Source organism: Anomaloglossus baeobatrachus, chromosome 12 (genome assembly GCF_048569485.1).
Source record: "Anomaloglossus baeobatrachus isolate aAnoBae1 chromosome 12, aAnoBae1.hap1, whole genome shotgun sequence".
Classification (NCBI taxonomy): domain Eukaryota; kingdom Metazoa; phylum Chordata; class Amphibia; order Anura; family Aromobatidae; genus Anomaloglossus; species Anomaloglossus baeobatrachus.
Genome location: NC_134364.1, coordinates 76033123 through 76054315, shown reverse-complemented (window position 1 = coordinate 76054315; position 21193 = coordinate 76033123). Strand labels below are relative to the sequence as shown.

Sequence of the window (21193 nt, the reverse complement as noted above, 5' to 3'; positions counted from 1 at the left end):
TCGGTAGGACCGGATGACGAAGCAGGATCGGCTCTAGAAGAGAGAGAGGTGAGTATCTCACAGAAACACAAGGAGACCTGACTCCTAGCTTGGGAAACACGAAGAACAGGCCCCGCCCACTTGGACACTAAACCCCTTTATACCCTGTACCTGTGTGCTTCATTTCCTGTCAATGGACGCTGGCCCTTTAAGAAAGGGTCAATGACCGCGCGCGCGCCCTAATGCGCATGCGCGCGGCCCGGGTGCCAGAAGCCAGGGCAGGGAGCGGTGAGGAAGAAGCAGGAGAGCCGGGGTGGCGCTGTGTAGCAGACGGGCGCCGGGAGCGGGGACCGGGACGCCTGGGGACCGCGGGCAAAGGAGGCTGGAGACCGGGGAGAGGAGCAGAGAAGCCGGGGAGCGTGGCAGGTGAGCGGGGGAGCAGGGCAGGGGACCCGGGGAGCGTGACAGATGTCAGGGCTTTCCTGGGACTGGGAGGCTACTACCGCCGGTTCGTCAAGAACTTCGCCCGGTTTGCCGCACCACTGCACGACCTGCTTCGAGGAACCACCAACAGTCCCAGGGGACGACTCATCAATTGGGGACCTACCCAAGAAGAGTCCTTCCAAGCTCTAAAGGGTGCCTTGACGTCATCCCCCATCCTGGCATACGCAGATTACACCCTGCCCTTCCAAATACATACTGACGCCAGCCTACAGGGTCTGGGGGAAGTACTCTCACAGGTACAAGAAGGCAAGGAACGTGTTGTAGCCTATGCCAGTAGGTCCCTACATGAAGGTGAAAAGAATCCCACCAAATTACAGTTCATTCCGGCTGGAGCTGTTGGCCTTGATGTGGGCAATGACTGAGAAATTTGCCGGATATCTGACGGGGACAGAAGTACTAGTCCTGACGGATAACAACCCTTTGGCCCACTTAGAAAATGCGAAACTTGGGGCTATGGAGCAGCGATGGATGGCTCGGCTCTCCAAGTTTAACTACAAGATTAAATATATAGCTGGGGCTGAAAATCAGAATGCGGACAGCCTGTCCAGAAGGACATCCCCTTCGCCCACTAAGGACCGGGACGAGGAGCTGGAAATAGACGAGATGCCTGACTTCGCAAGACTAGCCCGGCAGCTGATGGATTGTCGCCAGTATGCTGTGGATGAGGCTGGCTCTCCAGTAGGGTCCCCATTGTCCCCACAGGAATGGGGCAGAATCCAGGACCGGAATGCTGAATGTGCCCTACTCAAACAATGGGTGAAGCAGCAGTAGAAGCCGTCCTCTGACACGCGGTCACGACTGTCCACCAGTACCCTGACCCTGCTCAGCCAATGGGATCATCTGATTCTGAGAGAAGGAGTGCTATACCGGAGGATCTTCCTATCCCACATGCTGGAGGAGTGCCTACAGGTTGTAGTGCCGGCCCAAATGGCCCGTGAGATGGTGGGAGAAGCACACAAGAGGAACGGCCACTTTGGGATAGACAACACCTTCCGGTGGATCCAACAGTCCATCTACTGTCCGGGACTCCGCAAGCTGGTTGAAGATGTCTGCCAAGCCTGTCGCACCTGTGAGCTTTACAAGTCCGCTGAGCAGCGTGCACCTGTCCAAACAGTTGAGACATCGCGGCCCCTTGAGCTGTTGATGGTGGACTACCTATCGATTGGGACGGCGAGTGGTGGCTAACAATACTGTCTGGTTATGGTAGACCATTTCACAAAATTCGCAGTTGCTGTTGCTACCAAAGATCAGACTGCCGAGTCAGCTGCGCGGGCCATCTGTCGACCGTTCATCCAGGTCTATGGGTGTCCGGAGAGGTTGCACTCTAATCAGGGGGCTTGTTTTGAAGGTCAAATTATCGAGGAGCTGCATCGGATGTATGGGATCCAGAAGTCCAGAACCACCCCTTACGACCCACAGAAGAATGGTGCGTGTGAGCGCTTTAACCGGACTCTACTCCAGTTGATCCGCACCTTAGCCGATGACAAGAAAGACCAATGGCCCCAATTCCTCCCAGATCTAGTGTGGGCCTACAACAATCAAGTCCACTCCGTGACGGGCTTTACCCCACACACCCTTCTCTTTGGCCGCCCAGGAAAAGGGGTCCATGACCTAAACCTGACCAGTCCTGAAAAAGATACCGGCGGTACCTATCCATCCTGGCTACACACTCACCGTCAGAAGATGGAAACTGTATACCGACTGGTAGGCCAACAAATCCGGGGCCAGAGACATGCTGACCCGCTCCCCGTACAGGAAGAACCCTTAGAAGTAGGACAGCTAGTCCTGGTTCGTATTAAGAAGCCTCAAGGAAAACTCTGAGCTAAGTGGGAAGCTGAAGTCTATCGGGTAGTTGAGCGCCCCTACCCCGATGGTCATGTGTACAGAGTCCGGGGCGAAGATAGCGGCAACTCTCGCACCTTGCATCGGAATATGTTGCGTCCCTGCCGATCCAAGCCTGACCCCCTGACCACAGTACCCGGTGAGGATGATACTGCTGATATGACTGACACCATTGATATTACTCAGCATAGTGACCTTGTTGACTCTGGGACTGATTACCCGCCTGCTCAGACTGGCTCTCCCTCTAGGGAACTGACGGCGGTAGAGAGTGTAACCGGTGATAGAGTGGAGGGAAACCAACCTCTGCGGCGTACTTCCCGCACCACTGCCGGGGTTCCTCCTGGACAGTCTTTTAGGGACCAGTATGTATGGTCCGCTTCTCAGCCTCCCCCTGCCACAGCCTCAGTCCTCGCTGCCTTGGAACCTGTGAATGTTGACAGGGACTGCCAACCTTTCAGTGGGGGGATATGTAACGAGGCGAGCAGCTCTGACTGTTTTGTAATTAAAATGGACATGGCATGACTGACATTACACAGGATGGTGCTGCCACCTTGTGGACAAGTGCTGAAACTGCTCGAGGGGTGGACGCTGTAAAATCTGATCCCCTCCCTCAGGCACTTGTTGTACAGGAAGTAAAAGTGCGGGAAAAGGACACTGATCTACTGGAGCTGGACCTGAACAGACCTGCCTCGGACTGCCCTCATCGCTGATGTGTGAGGGATTGCCAGAACTGCTGCAGACGGGATACTGGACTCAAGGGACCTCCGGACTGTCTCCTTCCTCCGTACCAAGAGACTGTAAGCTAGTCCTCTGTTGAGAGGGCTGAAGATCTTCCACTTCTCTCCCTTGGAATCGCCGCCGGTTACCCGGAGTCCAGGCCTGCTACGTGGGAGCCCTTCCTCCTTGTGTTTTGGACTGGTAATATAACCTATAGGGCAAGTCAGGGACAGAATTCTTGTTTATCATTGCTGTTTTGTTTGTGTTCTGCGCTTGCTGCGCGTCTGAAGTTAAAGACCCGGATAGCAAACCCTGGTTATGTGTGCTGCTAAGCCAGCTGCGTGTGTCATTGAGATGTTTACCAGTAAAGAAATGTACCCTTACATAAAATCTGAGCGTGGGGATTTTGTTGGCGCAGATTATGGGAACTCAGCCGCGGTCAGATCTGCGGCCACTTCACCCCAAAAGGGACAGTCGGGGCCCCCACACTCTCCACACTACGGGGACCCAATCAACTAAGAGTGCCGGGGACAGAGCAACTTGGGTCATTACATTGGCACTGGTCCTCCAAGAAACCTGAACCAGCAACAGTGAGTAGAGACTGTTGAAGACAACCTGGTGTGGTCTGTTATTGGCCCCGTAACATCTCCCAGGCGCAGCCCTACCTGCAGAAGGCCTACCATCACAACTGCCATTACCACCAGCCCTGTGAGTACCCAAATTCAGCAGCGGCGGTTCTCCATACTTAACCGCAACCCGCAGGTGGCATCACATGACAAAAACTCTTATCTCCCCTGTCAAGGCATACCAGTGGGCGGGACCAGGCGGAAGGAAAACGCCCATCTAGGGGTCTAGAGAACCCGGGGCGGAAAAAAGAGCAGAAGTTGAGTTTGGAGTTTCTAGTTGAGTTGGAGCTGAGTGAGAGTGAAGGAGAGGAGAAAGTGAAGTGGAAGCCAGAGAGGAAATGTGTCGGGGTTGGAGCCCCAGTGTGCTGGCTAGGTGGCAGACAGGGGTCCGTGTCTGTCAGGAGACGGGAAGATGGCTGCCGGAGATCCGAGGTGGACCGGGACAGGGTAGGAGCCCACCGGTACCGACACAGGAGAACTGACCCGGAAACCGTGCACAGAGGGGGTACCTGGACCCTGAAGCATGGACCGGAACCACCAGCTTTGTTAATTAACCAGTTGAGGACAGGATTACAGGTCCTGTCCCATCCAAAGTCCCAAAAGAGCAAACCAGCAGCCCACCGCAGGGGATAGGGCCCCTTTCGATCCCAAGGGTCAGCGTTTGCGGGCAAGGCTCCCACCCGTAGTTCTGAGAGCGTAATCTCGTGTTCCACACCGGAAAGTCCAAAAAGAACTAAAACCGTGCAGAGGAAAGTGACACAGACCATCACCCCGGGTGAGGGACCAGAATACACCCGGCCACGGCGGCCGGCCACTGGCACCTTGGTTTACTACTGGACTTGTGTGATTTCTTTGACTGTGAGTACACTAACATCCTCCGGTCCGACCGGGCGCGCCTGCCCCTGCAGCCACCATCCCCAGCACAGTGACACTGGGCCCCGGGGCATCCACCCCTACCCATGGAGGGTTAAAAACAACTAGCTGCCATCTCAACGCCCCTGGGTGCTCCCTAATAGCAGCGGTGGTAACTCATCTTACCACACGCCGTGGGTGGTGTCACAGACTATACAGAAAATCCCACATACAACAAACCCCCTTTTTATTCGAAGTGTCCGCGAGACCCCCGGGTCCGGAGACCCCTCGAGCCACACCGTAGATCCGGATCTGAGCAGTCCGGCTGCTGGTGTGGGGGCCGCACACTGTCGCCATCTTTAATGCTGACAAATCTGCTGTGCCATCACCGTGCCCAAAAGAGCGCGAAAGTGCAAAAGCGCACGAATAGAAGCCCCGCCCATGAGCCCTGAGAGCGCGGGCGGGAGTCGGCAGTAACCGGACCCGGAAGCTCCCAGAGTTCCCCAGTCCCCGCGAGAGTGGTGAGAAATGACCGAAGGGGACTGGCGACGTGGAGGCACAGGTAAACGAGGGCTAGCAAACCTGTAACCGGCGCGATGTATGCGCCTCCAGCCCACGAGCGCAGGCGACACGGTTGCAGAGACGTACCCTGGACCGCGGAGAGGCTGGAGGCGGAGGTCCAGCGGCTGTACTGGACTATGCGGGAGGAGAACTTGCAGCAAATTGAGGAGTGGAGGCAAAGATGATAGGGGTGGTGGCAGCTATGTGGGCTCCAGAGAGTGGAGCGCCGTCTGACCAGACTGCACCATCCCAGACTCCCGGATCCATCCTCGACCAGACCGCATCACCGCCAGAGCCAGCGAGATCAGAAGAGGTCGCATCACCTTCCCCGCTGGGGAAGGAGCAGGCATCAGTTCCTGATCTAGAGCCAGTAATCCAGGCTCCGACTGTATCGGGAGCCACGGAGAAGGTTGCCGCCAGTGCTGATGACCATTCTCAGGTACTGCGCCCAGCCACTGTAAAGGGAATGGCGGATCTGATCCCAAAGCTAGAATGGGTGCCGCATGCAGGGGGCGAGTTCGTCCGCGTTGTGCGAACGCAATACACAGTGTCTGACATCGATGCACTAAAGCCAGAGGAGCCTGTACACCAACCTGCAGTGGTTCCCTTCCCAGCCTCTGCATCTGCGACAGCACCGACATCCCAGTGGCCACCAGTGGGCAGAAGTGGTGTGTGTACCCAGTGCACCTAGACCTCAAGTGCTGATCTCAGGAGGCCAGATGATCCAGATAGCCCCCTTACTGAATGGTGGTAGCGGAACCAGGCTACCCCAGCAGTTATAATGTTGAAAAGTTATGTGTGCATTTATTACTTTCCCCTAAGAAATCTGCATAATAATCTAAAAATGTTTTGAAAATTTTGAATAATTTATGGAAAAGTAACCTGATTCTCTAGAAGTTAAAGTTAAACATGGACCACGGCTGCAGGACTGGCAGCAGCCATCACGAACTCGTGTTATTGTATATATTTGCACCAAGTGTGCCTTCCAGAGTAATCCCATTTGCACCGTCAGGACATTGATCCCGCCACCAAGGAGAGGAAGGTTGGAGGAAAGGTCTGGGATAGAGATGGCCCAAACCTGGTCACCAAAGCGACTGGTGACCTGCTTCTTCAAAGGGTTTTGGGGAACCAGGACCTTTTTGGGTGGTGGGTTGATGGGGGGGGATGCTCAATGTTGGAACGTTTATGAAAAGTGCCTCCACTGTGTGGAAGAATGTTATATGTATTGCTTAACTTTTTACCTTTTTCATTGCGGTTAAAAATAAAACTCTATTTTGCTGACAGCCCGACGTGCTGTGTTTAACCAATGGGGAATGTAGTGCCCCTGAGACCCTCAGGGCACTACAGGGAACTGCATCATCTTGGGGATGCAGGACCTACCCACTGGGACGTGGAGTACCAGTACCAATTCCATCCAAACACGACCAAAATCCTAGTTCTGTACTCCACACTGGGCATAGAGGGTTAACCATGTAAGGGGTTAGTCGCCATGGGAACGAGTCCCTGGGTATAGCCAGCCTGGTGGGAGGAGTCAGCAGTCAGTAAGTCAGTATTGAGGAGAGAGTCGAATAGCAGACAGGAGAGGTGTGTGGACGTGCCTGAGCTGGGTCCGTTTAGAGGTGACCCCAGGGGGCACAGGAGAGAGGTCACCAGGACGGGTACCGGAGATACCGCTGGGACTGGAGCACGAACAGTGCACAGGGCCCTAGATCAAGCGCAAGTGCAAGTTTTAGACTGTTTGGCAAATACCTTCCCGGTGAGGACATCTTCACGGACTTCACCAAACCAAATAATCCGAGGGCATCAGCAGTAAACTAGGATCGGGGTTCGGACACTTACCTCCCCACAGGGTCCACACTGCCCACTGTACGGAGAAGGAGACTGTACCCCAAAAGGGACAGTCTGGGCCCCCACACACTCCACGCTACGGGGACCCAATCAACTAAGCGTGCCGGGGATAGAGCAACCTGGGACACTACATTGGTACTGGTCTTCCAAGGGACCTGAACCAGCAACTCCTGGGTCCACAGTGAGTAGAGACTGTTAAAGACAACCTTGTGTGGTCTCCGTTATTGGCCCCGTTACATCTCCCAGGCGCAGCCCTACCTGCGGAGGGCCTACCATCACAGCTGCCATTACCACCAGCCCCGGGAGTACCCACATTCAGCAGCGGCGGTCCTCCATCCTTAACCACAACCCGCAGGTGGCGTCACATGACAAAAACTCTTATCTCCCCTGTAAATACCCCCCATTAACAAAAGGGGCCCAGGGCACAGTCCCATATGTTACTGCCCGGGACCGATTACCCCATATCAATGTGCGCTACATAGGTATCCAAAGTAACGACTGCAAGCGATTAACTGTCTCTATAGGTGTAGTCATAACCATGGATACCTAAGCTGCAATGCCCTGCATAAGAGGTAAACAACAAAGCTAATCAGGAGAACTATACTACATTTCTAACGGGAAGTATCTATTAATAATATAATATTATTATTATTATTATTATTATTATTACTACACCTTATACATATTAGCATAGGATCTGGAAGATGGGAATACCCTTTTGAGATTAAAAGGGTTTGTCCCCTACTGGACCACCTCATTCATTTCAGGAGCCCAATTAAATGAAAACCAATATATATTCCCTTCCCGTAGTGGTGCGGTTCCAACGTTGTCGGCACTGCTTTCCCCAGAGAGTGACATAACTATTGTATCACATGCAGGCTGCAGCCAATGAGTGACTGCTCATCAGCTGCAGCTTTTACTTTTTCCCCCAGAGTAGGACGCCCACCATGAGTTGAATATTGATGAGAAGCACCCAAACAGTGGCCACTGATTAGCTGCAGCCAACTGGTGATGTAACGGCTCATGTCACTTTCAGGGACAGAAGGGCCAACATTGCACTAATGGCATCACTTGTGGGACCCACATCTACTACACATTTATGGCTTGTCCTCTTAATATGCCATAATAAAGCTGCAAGATATAACTTGTCAAAATATATAGTGCATCACAGCGTTTGGCAGTGTCAGGGTGACAATGCCGACTAGATAACTGCTGAAATAAATCACAATTGGCATCAGAACTGACCATGGAGCAGTGTGAAAAAGTGTCTTGGTATGACCAGTCTACATTATACTACATCATGTGTACAGCCTGGTGGGTGTGCAATGCTTATATTGTGAAGTGTTGGCACCAGGATCCACTTTATGAAGAAGGGAGACATGCTGGAAGTGTAGTGACCCAGAGAAGACCCTACTAGAATGTCCCCTAAGGGCCATATGTTTTTCTATAATGTTGGACATTATCTGTGCCTTCTGAAGCCTTGCTCTGAGAGTTGTAGTGTGACGCCCCTGGACTATCAGGTCGTCACAGGGTATTGCACAATCTACCCTCCCGTGCAGTATCCACCTCTCTCTTTGTTATGGGTCCCTAACCAAATGGTGTTGCCTACATCAGCTAATCAAATCCTAGAAACACCCTGCACCACACCCACAAGACACACCAGTGGACGGCTTGAGTGGAATAGATTCGCCCACCTGGGGGGTCAGGAGAGTAGCCCTCGAGCTGTGAGGAGTTCTGAGGAGGTCGGGAGCGGGGACTCCCATAAGGAAACTGTCTAGGTTGCAGACGGTGGTCTGGGCCTAGAGGAGTTGGACCCCGGTCGCAGGGAATCGTGGCAAGGAGCTCGGATCTGTGGAGCAGGACAGCCAGCGGCCTTGCACCATCACCGAGCTGGGACCAAGGCACGACTGGGTACGTGGACCCTAGGTCGGGGAGCAGCTGCATGCAAGCCGATAATTCACCCGTGGAGAATGGAGCCTTCAAGATTTGTTCCCAACTGCTCCAAAATGGGGCACTAGCGCAACGAGGGGGATAGGACTTTCCACTTAGAACGGTCCAGAAAATCCCAAGCGTGAGCCCTGAGAACAAGTTCCCACACTTAGCCACAGTGGGGAGCAGGACCCGGCAAGTTTCACACTACCGGGACCACTAGAGAAGTAAACTTAGTGCCAGGAGTCAGGTCACGGATCACCAGGTAGCACCATTGGGGACGGGACCCGAACTATCTCCCCTCAGCGGCAGCGGTGTCCAGAGACTTGGTTTACCCAGTTGTCGGTGTCTGCTTAATTGACTGAGCGAGTACAAGACTGATACCTGCATCCCACTGCCTCTTTCCCCCACACCGAGACCCGGGGCATTCCCCCTACCCGTGGAGTGTTCTAACACCATGCTGCATCGGTCGATCATCCCCGGGTACTCCCAACTGCAGCGGTGGTACTCCTAATTACCACACACCACGGGGGCGTCACAAACTCTATAATGCCTTATAAATACCTCCTTCATTTGAATGGCTGCCCGACCCCCGGGTCTGGAGACCCTCGAGCCACTGAGAACCCGTATCCGAGCAGCTCGGCTGCTGCCACGGGGGCGGCACAGTAGCATTAACACTGACTTCTGCTGGACTTTCTCAAAACTACCTTTACCTTATATGGTAAAAGGAAGTGAAGCAGCAGCGGGGAAGTTTCCGGGTCTTTTTCTGACAGGAAAATTAAAAAGATGTCTGTGGCTGAGGACTCGGGAGGTGAGGACTGAGTTTGGCTGGAGTCGGTGGGCCTACTTTCAGTCACTTTTATCCTCTAGTGACTATCTGGTAAGGAGAAGGAAACTCTCTGTGAAAAGGAAAAATCCAGGCTGCCATTTATTCAAAATCAAGGAAGGCCCCGAACATAGTTAGATCCAGGAAAGCCACAAACTGCTCAAAGCCAAGGACGTTATAGATGCCTGATGCTAAGATCCTCTCAGAGCTCCGATGAGGAAGAGTAATTAATCCTGCTGATAAGGAATGAACTTACATGTTCAGTATTTGGTGAGTATTTTGCCTCAGTATTTGTAGCCAAAACCAGGAGTGGAACAATCAGAGGAAAAGTATAATAGAAACACGGGCACCACTGCTGTATTTATCACCCACTCCTGGCTTACAAATACTGAGGTAAAAAACTCACCAAATGTGAATTATATCAAGGTAATCACTGCCAGCTGCTGTGGTGAGCCAGCAGTGATCCCTGCACATGTCTGCTGATTTGAACAGCAGACATGTGCGGCTATCCACCTTCGCCTGTTAACCCCCTAGATTGCGCTGTCAAAATGTGGCAGCGTGATTTAAATGTCCGTAGAGGGCAAATCGCCTTTCCCCGCTGCCATCGGAGGCCCTGTGACGGGATCATGGGGAGTTGATGGTTGCTATAGTAGCAACAGGTCATGCATATGATGACTCCATCATGATGGAACTATGCATCATGCGTATGATGATTATATCATGACTCAATCATGATGTAGTTCCTGTTACAGCCAACAGAGCGCCAACTCTAACGGGAATGCTGCATTTCTGCTGATCAGAGCTGTGCAGCTCTGATCAACAGAAATGAATTAGTGATCTGACTGCTGATCCATATAGTCCCCTAGGGGGACTACTAAAATAAAAAAAAATAATTTTAAAAAATAAACCTAAAAGTTATAATCACCCCCCATTGACCACATTGAAAATTAAACTGTTAAAAAAACAAACAAAAAAAATACACATATTTGACATTGCCGCTTTCATAAATACCTGATCTATCAAAATATTAAATCAATTAACCTGATCACTAAACGGCGTAGTGGCAAAAAAATTCCAAACACAATTTACGTTTTTCGGCATTGTAAATTTTGGTCAAAATGGCGCATCTGTGCAAAAATGGTTCCATTAGAAATGTCAACTCAAGACACAAAAGAATAAGCTTACACTGAGCCCCATATCTTGAAAAATGAGAACGCTACCTGTCGCGGAAAATGGCGCAAGATGAGTGCCACTTTTTTTGGGCAAACCTCTGATTTTTTTTTTCATTCCTTTGATAACAGTAAACTTATACATGTTTGTTATCTATGAACTCATACCAACCTGAGGCATCATACTGACACATCAGTTTTACCATACAGTGAATACATTGAATATAATACCCCAAAACAATCGCACTTTTTATTTGCAATTTTTCAGCATTTCAAAGTTTTTTACCATTTTCCAGTACACTATATGGTAAAACTCATGGTTTCATTTACAAGTACAACTCATTGCGCAAAATAACAAGCCCTCATATGGCAAGAGTGACGGAAAAATAAAGTTACGGCTCTCGGAAAAGGAGAGCAAAAAAAACAAAAATGAAAAATCGTCCGGTCATGAAGGGGTTAAGATAATCTCAAATTTACTGAATACAATAACAGAGATTTCACAATGTGGTCTTGATCTGCAAAGTTTTGAGTCCAATCGAGCATCTGTGGGATCAGCTGAAAAGTCCAATCCATTGTGTCTTACCATGAAACTTACCTGCTGCTAATGTCTTAGATGCCAGTTTTCTGAGGATACCTTCTGAGGTTTTGCTTTGATGAGTTAAGGCCTCCATACACATTAAATTAATGCCAATATTGACAGGTTTAGCTGACAGCCTATGTGTATGCTAGCTCTCGACAGACTATGAAAAATTTAATATTACCAGTTATGTATATTAGATTTTATGACAGGGTATTGATCCAGGGAACTAGTCTGATTGCCGGATGTGGAGTCAGGAAGGAAATTTTTTCCCCATTGGAACTTGTTTGCCACATTGGGGTTTTTTTTGCCTTCCTCTGGATCAACATGTTAGGCTACCGGTTGAACTAGATGGACTTAGAGTCTCCCTTCAACCTTAAAAACTATGATACTATGATATGTCGGCAGAGATAAGAATGTCTGATTTTGCACTGAGGATAGAGTTGGGCGACTATCGAAATATTCGTGTTTGTGATACTGGTAACGAGTACTGTATAATACTCACGTATTTGTTACGAATAGTGTGTGCAATGCAAGTCAATAGGATATGTGAGTAATTTTCTGCTGGAATCCAACAGAAAATTACTCGCATTTCCTAATCAGCGGAATATTACTTGCATGTCCCATTGACTTGTGTGACGCCCCAAAGCTATGGGGTACTCTGTCCCGGGCCGTATATATACGGGGATGCTGTGTTATGGTTGTGTAATGGCCGATACCCGGTTCAGTGACCCTGGGCGTCGCTTTTTAATGGGGAATATGTACAGGGGAAATGAAAGAGTTTATATTGTGATGCCACTTGCGGGTTGCGGTTATGGTGATGGAACCGCTGCTGCACATTGTTACCACTGGGGCTGATGGTCGTGGCAGCCTGGATGGTAGGGATACCACACGATGGGGATGCAGTGAAACTTCTGTTTTTACTCACGGTGGTGTTGGGTTAAGGCACTGAGGACAGCTGATTCAGACACCTGGTCCCTTTTGTCCCAGTGCCGGTGTGGTGACCTGGTAGTCTCTTTCCCCAGCACCTCTCACTGGTTGGTGGGACCACGTAGCTTGGAGTGTTTGTGGGTCCCTTACTGTCTGTCGGGAGTCTCTTGTCCATACGGTGAGCAGTGCAAACCCTGTAGGGTCGGTGTTCTGCTCCGATCCCTGGCTCAATCTTTACTGCTGGTGCCCCCGGATTCTTGGGTCAGGGAGGTCTGTGAAGGTCCCCTCACTGTGCAGGTATTTGTCAGGTTGTCTGAAGCGGTCGCCTGACCTAGGGCCCAGTGCCCCGTTGCTGCTCTGGTTCCAGGGGTACCTGGATGCACCCTCCCTGGCAACCACTCTCCTACGCCACCTAGGTCACTGCTACACGGCCCCGTCTGGAGACACGTCCATCCCCTTCAACTGTCACTACCAGACTCTTTTGTCTGACTGTCTGTGTCTGTCCCCTCCCACCGGGTTGCCGTCTAGTGGAATGGACTGGCTCCACCTCTGGGTGGCCATCCATTTTTTCCCTTAGGCTGCTTTCACACATCCGTTTTTTGCTGAGCGGCACAATACGGCGCTTTGCAGAAAAAACGCAACCTTTTTTTGCCGCCGGTTGAGTTTTTTTTCCGCATAGACTTGCATTAGCACTGTATTGTGCCGCATGGCCTTGCGTTGCGTCCGGTTTTTGCCGGATGCAGCATATTTAGCCCATGCGGCGGCCGGATAGAACCTTGCCTGGCAAGTTTTTTTTTTTTGTGCGGCGAAAAAAACGCATCGCGCCGGATCCGGCGCAATTTACAATGCAAGCCTATGGACGCCAGATGCGGCATCCTACGGCAAAAGCCGCATCCGGCCGCCGGATGCGGTTTTTTGCATTTCGCATGCTCCGTATCAAGCCGCATCCGTCAAAAAACGGACGGGCCGCATGGAAAAACTTGTGCAACTGATCCATTTTTTTCGCCGCATCCGTTGCATAGGTTTTTGAGCCGGATTGAGCCGCACTGCAAAAACCGGATGTGTGAAAGCAGCCTTACTAGTCAGTCATCCCTAATTGGGAGTGGGAAACTGGGGATGTTATGTGTTTTGGTAGTACCGGCACTGGTTTTCCAGGTCCTTGGAGGTAGGCCCTAAATCTTTGTCAGGATGTAGTACCTAGTAGTGCCCCAAGGGGTTCAGGGGCGCTACACTTGCATTGCACACACTATTCGGGACGAATATGCGAGTATTACACAGTACTCATTACCAGTATTGCAAGTACGAATATTTCGATACTCGCTCAACTGTAACTGACAATCATTTTGTTCTCTAGAGATAAGCCACCAATGATGTCTGACAACAAATCTATCATAGGAAACACGGGAACCATCTGATGTATGGGGCAGTTAGGCAAAATCGCTGTTGGCCCAACCTTTTCGCCAACATCTATCTAATGTTTACGGGGGACTTTAGAGATATTTTGGCAAGGAAAGCTACACCATATTAGACAGGTGGTCATCCTCGGACTTTGCGAACCAGATACAGTAAGTCATGGTATGACATTTATAATTCCTGCCTGCTTCTTATTGCACAAAATAAAGTTAGCTATAGCTGTCGAGATAGTCAACACATGGAAAGCCGAGCAAAGATCTCCATTTTTAAAAGCTCTGCTTTCTACTGAATGTTTACGTCTCAGTAACTGGATTACTCAATGCTCGCCGGACATGTGATACAGTCCTCTAGACACAACAAGAGGTCACCAGGAGCCTGGCAGATGTGAAGCAGCAGCCCACAAAGGACCTTCACGGTCCATCATATCAAGAGAGTGATTGTAATATCCTCTTAATTTATATGCATTGGCTTAAAGTCTTAGCTGCATCAGAACAGAAGGCCAGCCAGCTGCAACGTGAAGGTTACAGTATGTCCTCCTGTGTGACTTCTCATGATGTGTAAAGCACACACACAACATCAGATTTCCGTTCTGTATAAGTAAAAGCACATGACCGACTCCAGAGACATTTTTGCACATTATATATCTTTTATTGCCGACATTGATTGTTACCCTCCTATAGTTCATCCAACAGAAAAGCCATAAAAGGGGGAAAACTATTTACGTTACTTAGCTTGGTAAGGGGGTGTCTGAACTAAGAATATCCTTTGGATCTACCAAAAATGTACAAATTGGTACAACCCTTTTATTCTTATACATATGAGTAGTTCTACAGTAGTTATGCTTGGCACAATTATTTATATGATTAAAGGGATTGTCCGGTCTAAATCTACCAGTCTGCAGTCTCTCTGTGTGTCCCTCTATGTGACTGCAGACTTATGAATCCTCACATCGCTCGCACTGTGCTCTTTGAAGATTTGCCAGTTTCAGAGCTGGGAACGGAGGTTATGTTGCTGCAAATATGTGATATGTATATATTCCAACGGATTCTGGCTGAGGGAATGCATTTTGCATACTTTCGGACAAGTGACCACCATTCCCATCTCTGATACTGGAGAGTCCTCACAGTGCACACAATGTGAGAACCCTTAAATCTGCAGTCACTTAGAGTGACTGCAGACTTATGGATTTATATGGACAACCCCTTTAACCCCCGGGCAATTTTCCTTTTTTCGTTTTTTTTTTCTGCTCCCCTTCTTTCGAGAGCCGTAACGTTTTTTTATTTTTCCAACAATCTTGTCATATAACGGCTTGATTTTTTGCGGGATGAGTTGTAATTTTAAATGAAAGCATAAGCTTTACCATGTAGTGTACTAGAAAGCGGCAAAAAAATTCAAGTGCGGAAAAATTGCAAAAAAAAGTGCGACTGCACTTTTAGGGATATTTTGTTCACCGTGTTTACTATATAGTAAAACTGATGTGTGGGTGTGATGCCTCAGGTCGGTACGAATTCATAGACACCAAACATGTATGGGTTTACTTTTATCTAAGGGATTAGAAAAAATTCAGACGTTTGTCCAAAAAAGTGGTGCCCTTTTTGCACCATTTTTCCGCGACCCGTAGCATTGTTATTTTTCAGGCTAGAAGGCTCAGTAATGGCTTCTTTTTTTGAATCTTGAGCTGACGTTTTTAACAGTACCATTGTTGCACATATGCTACGTGTTGATCGTCTGTTATTGCATTTTGCACAAAATTTGTGACAACCAAAAAACTTAATTTTGGAGTTTGGAAATTTTTTTGCTGCTACCTCGTTTACCGATCAGATTAATTGGTTATATATATTTTGATGATTCGGGCATTTCTGAACGCAGCAATACCAAATGTGTGTATATTTTTTCTTTTTTTAACTCTTTAGTTTTCAAGGGTGTGATAGTGGGGTGATTTGAACTTTTTAAGTTTTGTTTTGTTTTTTTTATCATTTTTTAAAACTTTTTTTATTTTATTTTACTAGTCCCCCTAGGGGGCTATAAGGATCAGTAGTTTGATCACTCATTCATTTCTCCCTATCAGAACTGCATAGCTTAGATTATCAGAAATGCTCGTCTTCTGTTACAGCCAGTTCTCTGTTGGCTGTAACAAGAAGTGAGTCATGATTGCGACAGGAGTCATCACATGAACATGTGCTACCATGTCAATCATATTACGGGGCCTCTGATGGCTGCAGGTAAGTGCGCGTTACCTATTGCGGGCATTTAAATTGTGCTGTCACATTTTGACAGCGCGATTTAAGGGGTTAACAGGCGCAGGTGGATCGTGGATCCACCAGCGCATTCCATGCACACATCTGCTGTACAAATCAGCAGACATGTGCGGGAATCACCGCTGGTTCACCACATTAGCCAGCGGTGATTACCCCTCCATGATTTAGGACGTACCATTACATCCTCAGACGTGAAGGGATTAAGTAGACTTATGGGTCATGGCTGTACCTGATCATTAAACCATAAAGTAAGATTTGTATCAATTCTGCCAGGAATAAGCTAATGGCATAGTATAGGCTCCACTCATATGGTACATGTGGTACAGTATATGGTATGAAAGTCTTCAAAGTGTGCCTTAAATTTATATAGATTTCATGGTGTTGTCTGTATTGTATGGAATCTTTCAGCCGGATTTGCTATGTAATTTGAGGAAAACAATATAGGGGCAATTGCAAGGTGTAAAGCAGGCTTACGGTAATTCCTACCTACCTCATACAGATGTAGCCTGGGAACGGGTTTGGAGCTCCAGGAACCAGTTAGGAGCACCACAGAAAAGCCACACACCACCACTTGGCCCCTATGTCTGGGCCCAATAGTGCCTCCTGCCCCTACTACCCAGGTGTGACATATGTTATGTGGCGCCCCTGAGGCTCCATTTGCCACAGAGTATTGCACCTCATTTAAGGTGTAGTGCTTAACCCAGATCCAGAAGAGGTAGGTACTGGTTTCACCACTTACACTCAAATAAACAACCAGATTGCCCTCCCCAATGGGGACCGGGCTAGGGTAGGGTCTTAAGGTTGCCTTCAAACATGGGGGGCACCACCCACTAGTGACAGGGACCTGGGGAGGAGCAGCCACTTAGGGGGAGTTAGGAGCCAACACAACAGTGAGTAGAGAGTTCTCCAGCAGGAGTGGACAGGAGCAGACGTGTCTTACCGGTGCTCTGGTGGGACACAGAAGTTCATGCAATTGCTGAGGGGAGAGCTTCATTGCTCCCTCGGAACTGGCGCCACACAGGGTGCAGGACCCTAGGGAAGATCATTCTCCAAGTTGGTTTTCCAGAATCTGCAGGGATGGGGAGGTTTCAAGCTTCCCTAGCCACGCAGAGCCCGAAAGCACGGTGCCAAATAGGATCCGGGGCCTTGGACAGCACCAGGCTCCATTGTGGAGCCGCGGCACCTGCAGATATGGACAAGAGTACTACTCGAGACGGACTGGGCTCCCCAAGTAGCTTTAAGCCACGGGGATCCAACACACACGGTGCTAGGAGGAAGGGACTCACCCAGCACCAAACTGGACTGACCTCTGAAGAAATCTGGGTCCGACGGGGCGCATCAGAGCGGGTGACCAGTACTACCTGGGTGAGCAGCACCAAAAAGTGAGTAAAGACACCTGGAACCGCAGCAACCGACTCGGACTCTTATTACCGGCGCCCGCGCTTCGGCGCCAGAGGCCATCGCCATCACTACTCCCCCTCATCATCCTCCCGAGTCCCGCTCCAGCTGTGGGGAGCGATACCATTTCTGGCTGCTACTACCATCCGAACCGGAGGACAGCGACAGCAGCAGCAGCCTATCCCCTGGCCACATACCACAGGTGGCACGACAATCATCCGACTACAATCCTCATCATCCTCCCTCTCTATTGGTGTACACCTCGGGGCAAGAAGCCGGGCAGGCCACCGTGACATCCCAAATCACCACACCGGCCCTGTGACGAGTAACTCAGGTACGAGACCCCGTGCCTGACACCCCCTGCCCCCTGGGTGTTACAGTTACATATCACTTACTAGACTGGATTTTGCTATCTCAAAACAATCAGTATTTTATCAGCTGGAGATTATCACTACAGTACTCGGTGTCTTGTGCCAAGCAGCTTTTTGTCAATTTGCAGTGTACACAGAAAGCTGCCAATTAGGGGTGTGGCTGGGGTTATACACAACTCAGCATTCTGTGTCCTGCTAGACCTGTAGCAGAGAAAATTGGGTTTCTATCACAACTGCCACACCCCATAAACTAAGTGTCACATGACTGGAATCTGGGTCTCTTCCCCTACATTATGCTGCTCTGAAATTACATAGCAAAAACCTGCTGACAGATTCCTTTTAAGCTTTTCTATGCAGTAAAACAGAAATACCAGAAATAGGTATGTGAACACAACCCGTATGAGTGTCATAAGGACTTTTATTCAGTCAGGCCTTAAAGGGAACCTGTCAGTAGAAATTTTGCAATAAACCTAAAAGATTCCCCCTCTGCAGCTCCTGGGCTGCATTCTAGCAAGGTTCCTGTTGTTATTGTGCCCCCTTTGAGACCAAAATAAAGACTTTATAAAGTCTTACCTTTTTGTATGCTAATCTTTTTTTTTTTTATGTACACGAGGGTGGGCTCTCTTGCGTCCGTTAGGCGCCCTCCTGCCGCTTTACGCCGTCCCCCATTGCTCATTTCCATAACTGAGGACGCCGCCCAGTGCTCCTGAGGTCTCGCGCATGCGCCGTGCCACTCTTGCGGGACTGAGAACTGTGCACAGTGTGACTGCTGGTGATGTGATTGCGCAGGCGTAAGATTATGGGCGGCGCTGTGATTGTCATCAGCAAGTACCCGCCCATAATCTTGTGTCCGCGCTTTCCCCTCTGCTTCCACCGTTCTGCGCAAGCTTCATCTCTTACCCATCTTTCCCTGGAACAGGAAATAGATGGGAGGAGCGGAGCAGCAGAACGGTGGAGGCAGAGTGAAAAGCGCGGGCACGAGATTATGGGCGGGTACTTGCTGATGACAATCACAGCGCCGCCCATAATCTCACGCCTGAGCAATCACGTCACCAGCGGTCACACTGCACAGTGCTCACTCCCGTGAGAGTGACACGGCGCATGCGCGAGACCTCGGGAGCACTGGGCGGCGTCCTCAGGTATGGAAATGAGCGATGGGGGATGGCGTAAAGCGGCAGGAGGGAGAATAACGGACGCAAGAGAGCCCACCCTCGTGTACATAAAAAAAGATTAGCATACAAAAAGGTAAGACTTTATAAAGTATTTATTTTCGTCTCAAAGGGGGCACAATAACAGGAACCTTTCTAGAATGCAGACCAGGAGCTGCAGAGGGGGAATCTTTTAGGTTTATTGCAACATTTCTGCTGACAGGTTCCCTTTAACGTATAAATGAATTCAGTGCAAAGAATGGGAACATTTCAGTGTACCCTGATTGTGCACTATTGTGGTTTTGTAAACCCCAAAAGCTCCAGCCCCCAGACTTTTGATATGCCCACTTTTACACATCTGTGATGAAACATTGACTGTTCTCGGATCAAAACGTGCAGCCTAAAAGCCGTTTCTTCTGACCTGAGCTAACTGCTTTACATACACCTATGAGGCAGACTGCTCAGGTCAGAAGATCCGGTGTTGCGAGAAGATCAGTGTTTCATGAACTAAGGGAACATGCCCACTATGTCTTATAGAAGACTGCATACCCAGATCATTTATGAAGCATAAGTCTCTTCAGGAAAACTCCAGTGGCCTCCACATCCCGATTCCACTTGAAAGCCACCAGAAGAATGGAGCAGTTACTTGTTTTAACCGCTTCGTGACTTTCCAAGGGAAGTAGCAAAAGACAGTACATATGCACAACAAGTCGTTTTGACATTGCTGTGCACATGCTCATTCTTCTTATTAGTATCGTGTGCACATACCCTAAGAAGAAGGGAGGCGGTGAATTGTGAGAATAGTCTGTACTCGGGATGACAACCACATAATGCAGTGTTCAGTTGACCATGTTCATTTGATAATGGCTGTCCTCTAGAAAATTGATCTCTTCCAGCATACAGATGATGCCATGATGGATAATAAATAACTTGGTAAGTCTATGTTCTCCATTACAGACATAGTGATGTATTTTCAATGTATTTTTTAATATATTGACATTTAGAAATGCATCACTGAGCTCATGTGATGTTGATCTCCAACCTTTCATGATTTGCAGACCTGGGCAACTTGTAGACATCTGACTTTTGGAGATGGATGGATGGCATTTTACTGTTAGAATTTAGTTTTCTACTGTAGCAAGTATATATGTCAAAAATATTTTTTTCCATTTATTTACCATACTCAAAAGTAGATCATAATGAGTGCAATCTGGGCTACTGCCTGAGGCCTGTGGCTCTGGGAGGCACATAGCCAGATTGCCCTCATTTTGTGCACCAGCATCAGTAGCGCGTATCCCCCCGGGCAGGGACCTTTCAGGGAGCAATAGAGAATGGCAGCTCAGCTCCAGCTCTAATAGTGAATTATCCATATATTAATGCACCACTGCAGGGTTACGGGCTTTTTTTCAGCCCTGGAGTGGTGCTTTACATCAAAGTCCCCTGCTCCCTGACATACCCTCTGGCATTTTCACCCTTTTTCGGCTCCGCTGTGCCATCTGGTGCCCGTAACTTCACACTAGCTGGAAGTCAGAAATTACCTCACGAGCTCTCAAAGCAAGTCTATGAGTCAGAACGAGACCACAACGAGGCTCTCATAGACTTGTATTGAGTTGTGACCTCCAGCACTCCATGAAACACTGAAGCTACCAACAGGTCACAAATCACCACAGAGTGACCAGAACAGCAATAGAAACAGATGAAGATATCGGAGGGTGAGTATAAGATCAGGGGTAAGGGACTAAGATTTAAAGCACCATTCCAGTTCTGAAATTACAAAAAAAAAGTTGAAATGGTGCTTTAATGGTGGGTGCATGTTTATATTCAGCGGCACAGTGTGGGACATTTCTTATTCAGGAAACAAATGTATACATATACAGTATAATATAAAGAGAAGGGCTGTACACCAGCGACAGTGCAAGGGGAATAAATGTGAAGCAGAAACTGCTGTGTGAATACTGACATGAAAAATACAATAGCTATATGTAAAAATGAAAATATGACAATGGAATCTGCATTACTGTCATGAAATATGAATAAAGAGAAATTTAGCTATTGAATTGATCAATACAACAAAGCCCCAACACCTTGTCACGGTATTCTCTTACATTGGGGTCCCTAACTAATGTGTGTCCTCTCTTGCAGTTAAAAAGAACCCGACCCGACCCCACCCACACCTATTGCCAGTCCACATTATACATATATAGCCTGGGTCTCAGCTCCCCATACACGGTAGGTTTTTCTAACT

General features: G+C 49.0%; 1 long non-coding RNA gene across 1 annotated transcript in view; it reads left to right on the top strand.

The window, feature by feature from the left end:
* LOC142258135 (uncharacterized) overlaps positions 1-21193 on the top strand; it is a 426802-nt gene that overhangs the window by 222340 nt on the left and 183269 nt on the right. The gene's annotated exons all lie outside the window — the stretch shown is intronic.